This window comes from Chenopodium album, chromosome 12 (assembly GCF_948465745.1).
Source record: "Chenopodium album chromosome 12, dcCheAlbu1.1, whole genome shotgun sequence".
In the NCBI taxonomy this organism is placed as follows: Eukaryota; Viridiplantae; Streptophyta; class Magnoliopsida; order Caryophyllales; family Amaranthaceae; genus Chenopodium; species Chenopodium album.
The window spans coordinates 26,129,943-26,138,974 of NC_137845.1; positions in this window are offsets into that span (position 1 = coordinate 26,129,943).

The window sequence follows — 9,032 nt, forward strand, 5'->3', positions numbered from 1 at the left end:
AACAAACTACATATGTCAAATCAAAATGTAGCAAAGGCTTTATATGTGATATGGATATTAACTTGTGATCATGCAACAATCTTGCCAACCGAACCATTCAACAAGCAAAGACATCAATCTTCTTTGATTACACTTTTTACCCTGAAATTTTTCCAAGACATCAAAAATTAGCAAACATTTGATCAATAAATATATCAAAGTGGGTATTAAATAGTTAATACGAAATCCAAAAATTAAAAAAGAGGAATGTAACTTTTTTAAAACAAATTCAAAAGAAATTAAAACTCTTTGAATAACCATTTCTGCACACATTTGATCAATTGAGTCTGAGGTCGATAATTAGAGTCCATGTGAAAAAAAAGAATCAAGTGATAACTAGGATATACCCTTGAAATCAAAAGGAAGTATACATCCTAATCTAAGTAAAGACAAAAAGTATTTCATGTAAAACACCCTACTAAATATATTGCAACCTGCAAAATCACAAGTATTTATTTATAATGAACAACCTAGGCTAATAAACTCTTCTGAATGACATTTTCAACGAGGCTTTCTTTGAACAGCTAATATGAATTGCCAAATTTTAATCAAATTTAGGCAAAACTCCAAGATAAAAAATAAATCATCCCAAAACAACAAGAACTGAAGATCAATTCAATAAGCCATCAACGAAAACAAAACTTTAAAAAAATAAAAGCAATCATCGGAAGCAAAATTTAAAACCCTAGGAGAGAGAAAATGTAGAAACCTTTTTCCGGAGATCACGTTGAGATTTAATCACGACAGAGCACCAAAGATTATCCAAATAAGAACAATAAAAGAGAATGGAGGTTTGAGATATCCTTCTTGACATCAAAAGTAAACTTCGGCGAGGCGGCGAAGGCGGTGGAGGTGGATGATTCAAGGCGTTTGATTCATTCGAGGGAGTCTCTAATATTCAATTGTAATTTCTTCGCATTTTGGTAAACTTCCGACAACGTTGTTACGCCTCCACCGATAGCGGCGCCGACAGCTATGCCATTCACTGATGTACTGATATTGGAGATGAAAAGAGAGAGTAGGTGAAGGAGTGTGAGTGTGAGTGTGAGTAGGGATGTCAGTGGGGCGAGTCAAGTAGGAGACCCGCCCCATCCCCGCCCCAGTGGGGCGGGGATGGGTCTCAGTTTGGCGGGTGGTGGGGCGGGGATGGGGATAAAAACCATACCCGCCATGGGTGATGGGGCGGGGGTAGATTTTAAGTTGTACCCGCCCCACTTCATACCCGCCCCATCCCCACCTCATACCCACATCTATATATCTTTTAAAGCAAAATTACATACTTTTATACTATTTATAAAATAATTACGTGAAATACAATATTAATTATAATACTTTGTATGACACTTATATTATAACACAAAAATGTGTGTAGAATGTTTTATTTTATAATACGTATTAATTATGTAAGATTGTTTATTTGAGATACAGAGATTAGGTGGATCTTGGATGGGGATTAGGCGGGTCTTTGGTGGGGATAAGATAGGGATGGATATCCAAGTGGGGGGTGGGGCGGGAATGGTTTTGGAGTTGTACCCGGTGGGGCGGGGATGGGGATGAAAATTGGACCCGCCGCGGGGATGGGGATGGGGATGGGGATGAAAATATTAGGTGGGGATGGAAAGGCTAACATCCGCCCCGCCCCGCCCCATTGACATCCCTAAGTGTGAGTGTCAGTTTGGTGCCAAGAAAGAGATAGCGTAAATAAGGGGAAACAAGAATGAGGCTACGGTTTGGGTTAAAGGAGAAGAGAGATAAAAAGATCTGGGAAAGGGGGATGGAGTATTGGACTAGCCGAGTAAAAGGGATAAATAAAGAAATGGTATAATAGAAAAAAAAGGAATGGGAAAATAGAATTTTTTGAAAAAAAGGAAAACAAGAGACCAGCTATTTTAAATAGGTGGTCTTAGGTTTCTCCTTTAAAAAAATTAAAAGGATAAAATAAAACAAGAGACCACTTATTTTTAATAGGCTGTCTTAGGTCTCTCCTTTTTAAGAAAATAATAAAAGAGAGACCATTTATCTCTAATAAAGGGTCTTAATTAAAATTTCACTCTTCTAAGACAATATCAAAGAGACCATTTATACGTAATATTGGGTCTCGTGAAACCAAGAGACACACTTATTTAATTCTTAGGTCTCTAATTTGAGGTCTCTTTTGCCAATTTTGTAGTAGTGCGGGGTCGTACCTTTTTGTTAAAGTGTCGCGCAATGCATCGTTGGTAGACTTGTACATGATACAAAGCTTTTAATCGTCGTTCATCGAGGAATAAAAGCTCTTCATACCTTGCTCGTACCCATTCAGCTTCCCATAGCTTAGTTTCGAGTACGATGCATAGGGATTGTATTTCCTGTTCCACTAGTTGAACTGCGTCCATGCCGAAAACTAAGGAGTATGGAGTTACTCCTATTAATGTTCATATGGATGTTCTATAACCCCATAGGGAAGTGTAGTTCATTCGGTGACAAAGGAAAATAAACACGTCGTTAAGTGCCTAACCCTAAATCAAATAAGATTTATATAACCTAAACGAACCAAATATAAGTATAAGGTAAGCAAAGGGTCGAACCGCAGGTAGAAGCTAAACACTGTGATGACTACTAATCAATTAAACTATCTCAAGACAAAAAATGGAATTATCTAAGAGAAAAAACTAAGAGTGAAGTGAATTAAAGACAATATAAATAAAACATTAAGGGCCATGGTAGATATAGGTTTCACTTGAACATGCAATAACATAGGAACAAATCGATAAGGAACTAAACATGCATGAATATCGAAATAGAGGGTCCAATCTAGCCACCTGTCGGGGTCAATTGGCTTCTCTTAACATAGCCTTTATGTTGTCACATTAGAACCATATAGTGGGAGGTGCTATCAAGTAACAATCGATACAAATGAACTTAAAAGATAATTACAAAAATCAAGATGAGGCCTATTTATAGTGTCGCGCCCACGGGTGGAAGGTGGAGAGGCCTGTCAAGCTGAGGAAAGGCCACGGCCTGGTTATAGGGGAAAAAAGGACTCGAAAAGCCACGCCCGCGTCTACTAGGTGCCGCGCCCGCGGGTGTTGAAGAGGGGCCGCTCCTGGGGCGCATCTAGGCATCTTTAGGAACATCTGAAGGAACTGCATAGCAGCACCTGCGCCCGCGGCAATAAGCTCTGCGCCCGCGGCTCCTGTTTGGCTGCGCGCCCTCTCCTTGAGCATCTTTTTCGCTTCCTTAGCACGATTGCAACCATAGGCTTCACCAAAGGGAGAAGAACCTACAAAACATCAAAGTAAACTTAGAAAACAGAAGAAAAGGAAGAAAAAGAGAGAAAACTGGAGAAAAGATAAAACATCACAAAAATGAAGATAAAACACTTGAAAAGGCTCAAAGAAGCGCAAATGAGGGGAGAATCCTTAAATAAAAAAGGATAAAAGAGTGGCATAAATGCCACTCATCAAAATCCCCCACACTTGCCACATGCTTGTCCTTAAGGTCATCGAATTTGCTTTTAGAAAAAGCAACAAGCCATTTGAACATCAAGGTTGTCGGTGAGGACGAGTTGTGATCTCGTGAGGGTTTCCATTGAGCTTACCCTACAACTCTCACAAAATTGTGTCTAAGACAAACCAAAAAGGAGAAAACAAGAATATGAATCAACAAGCACATGCAAATCCTAATCAAATCAAGATTTTATAGCATAAGTAGTGAAAGTAAGCATGCAAGAGGATGCCAATGGTTGATTGAAGGATAAATCATGCTAACCATAGATAACTCTAACATGCACCACTCCCCCCGTATTCCATACAATCTTACCGCGTTCCCTCATCTAGATTCAACTCCACCCTCGGAGGTAGCGTCTCATGACTCCGCGAAGGAGCCGGAACAAAGATAAAACAATACAAAATAGGGAAAACCCGACATCTTATCAAGTCACGCTCTCTCCATATTCTTGAAATCTAGTTCCCTCCACTGACTAGTGACTCAACTACCCTAAGTCAAAAGAGCATTAAGAGGGTTGTAACGTTGTCTAGGGGGTAAAGGTGTTGTAAAATTTGGAAATTGGTGCTTAGCCTAATCGTGAAACAAAAGGTGATCAAGCCTCTTTTCCAAAATCAAACATCTACCAATTTCAAAATACATTGCCACAAACTTGAATTACATTGCTAAACATTTTTGAACTTTCATTGTTCTTCGTCATTCAGAACTCTTTATTCCTTTTTTTTTCATTTTGCAAAATTTTCTCTTCTCGTTTATGTTTTTCAATGTCCATGGCTTTTATAACTATGGACAGCTTTTTCTAGGATTTGAACTTGCTTTTATTTGAACAAATATTCACAATATCACTATTTCACTTTCCATTAGAACCATTACCTTCCACTTTGCAAATCACTATTCCACATTGCTTGAGTTTCATGATACTAAGGGTGAAAGCAAAACAAAAGGGCGTGGGATTGTATTGTGCTATAGTCAAAGAGAATAAGGCGTAACATGGCAAGAAAAAGGGGCAAATGCAACCAAAAATACAAGAGAAAATAAAAGCTAATCCTATAAAATAAAATAGTCACCGAATGAAGAAAGCTCTTTGTCATCCCTAAAGTCGTTCGATCGCGATCTCGGGAAGCTAGACGCCAAGTTCTAGATCTAAGAATGCTTTGGTAAGGATCCTATGCCGCACTTACAAAAATTTTTGGAGGCTTGAACAATGAAACTCACATCAGTTTACAAAAACTACCTCTAGGGCTTTAAATCCCCTAATGAGAGCAACACCTTCTTACCACAAACAAGTGAAATTGGGTTCGATGGGCCTTACGAGTTCTAAACCGCTACCTTAGCATGAACCTATCCTAGAGTCAACCAATGGCAATCCCAAAGCGTGCAATCTTTTGACACTTAGTAAGAAAGACATTCAATCACACGAGTTAAACTTTTATTATGCTCAAAATGAAGATGAAACAACTAAAGATTTTGTCGTTTGTCTTGAATGAAGAGGGAAAATCTTTTTTCATTCTTTTTTAATTTTTCACCTTTTTTTTCAAACAGGAAGGAGAATAAAAATTATAAGAGTCAAGTAAACATTTAATTTCCAATCGACAAACAAAAATCGTTCGGCATTATACCAACGATCACCAGATTCTAAAGAATCAAATGCATACAACCTCAAACAATCAACTCCATCCTAAACTAACTAACTATGCACACAAAGGGAAGTAAAAGAGAGTAAAGGAAAGGTCTCACCCAAATGTTTCTTGAAGAAAAATAAAGCAACCAAACCATTTACCATATCTCCATATGTTGCTTCTATTGTTCTTTAAAGCTACAAAAGAGAGATAAAAAGGCAAAAACAAGCACTATGCAAGGAAAAAGGGTTAGAAAACAAAAAAGAAGATCGAAAATTATTTAGAAACTTGAACCTTAGGCACAACCGACTACCCAAATCATCATATCATCATCAAAGACATCATCAATCAACAACAAGCTAAATCAAACAAAGCAAAAGCTATATAACCCAATACCCAAAAACAATGTCAAACATAAATCCTTCAAACGCTCCCATGAGTCCTTGGTGCCTTCCCCCACACTTACCCAAAACTACTCCCTTTTGACTCAAAAACCCCCCCACACTAGGTAAGAGCATCATCCTCGATGCATCACATGCAGGTAAAAACAAAAGGGTGGGACCAAAAGGGGAGGGGAAAACATGCATATCAAAGGGGGGAAACTATGGGCCACTAAAGACGACACCACTATCACCCCCATTCCAACTATCATAGGAAAAACCCAAGGGGAGGCCATGGGGTTCCCAACCTCCGATGTAACTGGGAGGCCACTCGTAATGTCACCTAAAAAGATCTAGTTGGGATGAGGACAATTGGTCATATGGCTCGGGTTGCACTAAAGGCAAAGGGTGAGAGGGATGAATGTAGGGGTAGTTTGGGTCACCCTTATAATCACTCCCATCGGAAACCCGGTAGTCATAGTGATTGGACTCATCGGGGAACTCACGCCTAGGCTCATCGGGGTTCAAGACACCTGTCCAATAGGGGTACGTAGGTTTGTTGTCACCCGTCCACGAAGGCACGGGCCCTTGTTAGGCCGGGGTATATGGGTATTTAACCGGAGGGGTGACCTCCCCCCTACGTACAATAGCATCATAAAGGGAGTTAGTTTGAAAGACATTATATTGGTGAAAGGCGAACATACCTTGCATGTTAAGTTGCATGCTCTCCATTTGAGCTCTCATCCTTTCCATTTCTTGTTAGAAATCGGGTTGTTGTTGTTATTGATGTTGTTGTTGTTGTTGTTGTCTTCTTCTTCTTCCTTGTTGCTGTTGTTGTTTTTCTTCCACTTCATCCTCTTCCTCACTTTTAACACCAATCTCCTCATCCACTTCATTTACTTCGTCCAAATCCACCTCCATCCCGTCATGGGGAAGGACACCCGAGTCATTCCTCACTCACCAAGGGTGAACAACTCCCTCTCTAGTATGAGAATTGAATTCCGGCTTAAGGAGGAAACAATGATGCTTGTGGGATACTAGTAAACTCCAAATCCCGTCAACCTTGGTCCCTTTGATGAATTGCATGAGTTGCTTCTCATGGAACCAAATATCACTCCCGTCGCCTTTCCCCACTATGGTGTAAGAGCGTGACTTCTCCTCATGACCCAAATTCTCCGCCAACTGAGTCACCATAGCTCCACAATGAATCTCCCCCATCTTTGATCCCGAGACAATAGCTTCTATGGACTGGGTGAAGATATAACCCAAATTCACTCTATGCCCGTAATCCGGCTTAGAGGCAAGCCATAAAATTTGGATCTCTTCAAGTGTTATCTTTCTCAAACCTTGTTTGTTGAAGAACATATACCCAAGAATACGGTGAAGTAGTCTATGAGCCGGGTGCATGATCTCAGTAGCCAATGAATACTTAGCATCGAAGCTATTCATCCGGGATATAAGCTTCCACTAACGGATGGGGTTGTAATCGGGTAATTTCTCATACTCGGGGAGGAAAATGTTGGCATCGGGATTGAGGTCGAGGTACTCATTGAATTGTCGGAGGGACATGGTTTCTTTCTTGTTAAAGAGTTGGAATGAGATGGAAATGTTGTTGTTTTTGGTGGCATGTGTTTTGAAGGAGGCTAAAAAGTCCAAGGTAGGCTTACGGTATGTGTTATATGCTTTCGTTACAAAGGTGTTTTGCCTTAGATTGTTGAAGAAAAACCAATAATCTTCATCAATGCCCAATTTTGTTGTTGTGGGTTGATGATAGTGTTTGGTGGGTGTAGACACCCAAATGTGTCTCCCCAAAACCAAACCCAGTGATGAATACTTTTCACGTCATTTGATTATCGAACGAGGTGAAAGTGTGAAAAGTCTACTGATGAGGATGTTTTTATTAAAATATCTCTTCTTTCTGTTTTTAAAAATATTTCTTTTCACACCCTATTTTATGAAAACGTGCAATCCAGTTTAGTTTGGTCCACAACAAGGGTCCAATAATAGTGTACTTGGATCGGGCTTGCAAAAATCTTTCCAACGATATATTATAAGCCCAATTTCGATGAATAATGAGGAAGTTATGGCCAAAATACTAAACTGGGCCCGGTTAATCTTTACATGTGGCCCGATGATCTAGGGAAGGGTCCAATGTTAATTGTTACTCCTAAAGTTATTAGAATTAATTATAGTCTTCTAGAGTTCTCTAGAAGGTTCTCTTTAATCCTAATAAAATTAGAATTAATAATTATATTTTGATAAGTTTTACTTGGAATAAAATATTATTTTATGGAAAACACGATTTCAGTCTTCATAAGGACTTCACGAGTCAATTTTGATTGATAAGCGGACTCCGTGTTTGAAATCGCGTAGGAATCCAGGCTGTCGTCAAACGACAGGACTGTCGCTACGCGACAAGCCTTGTCGCCATGCGACACACCCTATCGCCAGGCGATAAGGTTGGTTTTGCGGCGACAGCGTGGAGTTTTATTCCTTATCAAATTCTACCTATTTCCGGAATGTTTTCTTATAAATAGGGTCCTGAACCTCCGTTTTTATTCATCCACAATCATTAACAATCATCAAGAATCTACAATCAACAATCTTCTCTTTCTCATCTCTCTAGCCTTTCACAAACAAAATTACTCATACATTGGTTCTAGACACACCTAGCTAAGTTCAGAGTTGCCTTCGCCCTAGACGTGAAAGGTTATAATTTATGAGGGTTTGGTCCCAAATCTTTATTTCAATTATTTAATTTAATTTTTTGATTTATTATTTTCCTTGAAGTTACTAACGCGTGCATTTTGTTATTAGAAAGAGGCACGAGGCATCTAAGTATGTAGTCTTATTGCTCTATTCTTGTAGAAAGCATGTTTAAATTTGTTTAATTCCTAGTATCATGTTAGGATGTTATTATTGCTTTCTAGTATCATGTTTATGGTGCCTTTTACTCTTTTCTAATATCATGTTAGTACCATGAACGGTTTAAAGCTTTGATCTTTATTGCTTAGTGACATGCTAGGATTTGTTATTAATCTTGTTAGTGTCATGCCTAGGATCTTGCTATTATATTTAAGCTTTATTATTAACAAGATTATAATTGTTATGATTATTGTGATTATCATGTTGCTTGATGCTTATATATTGTTATTTCTTGATCACGCCTTTTATGCATGTTTAAAGGGAATTTATACGTGTAATCACGCTTAATAAGATAATTAATAATCTTGTTTAGGGATAATATAATTATAATTCAAGTGATCGCCAATAATAGTTTTATTTGTGCATTAATAATCAACCAACATAGATAAACAGGTTTAGGGTTAATATGTGGATTGCATGTTAGTCAGAAAGCGCACATGAATATGAGAAGAATAAAGTAGAGGCCTATTTAGGGCAGGTTAAATCTCTTTTAGGTTGGATTTGTACCTTCACCCCCGAACCCTATTTGGTTCAAGACCTTTTGGAGTTGACGATCTCATGGATCGTTAAGGGGTGTAATCTT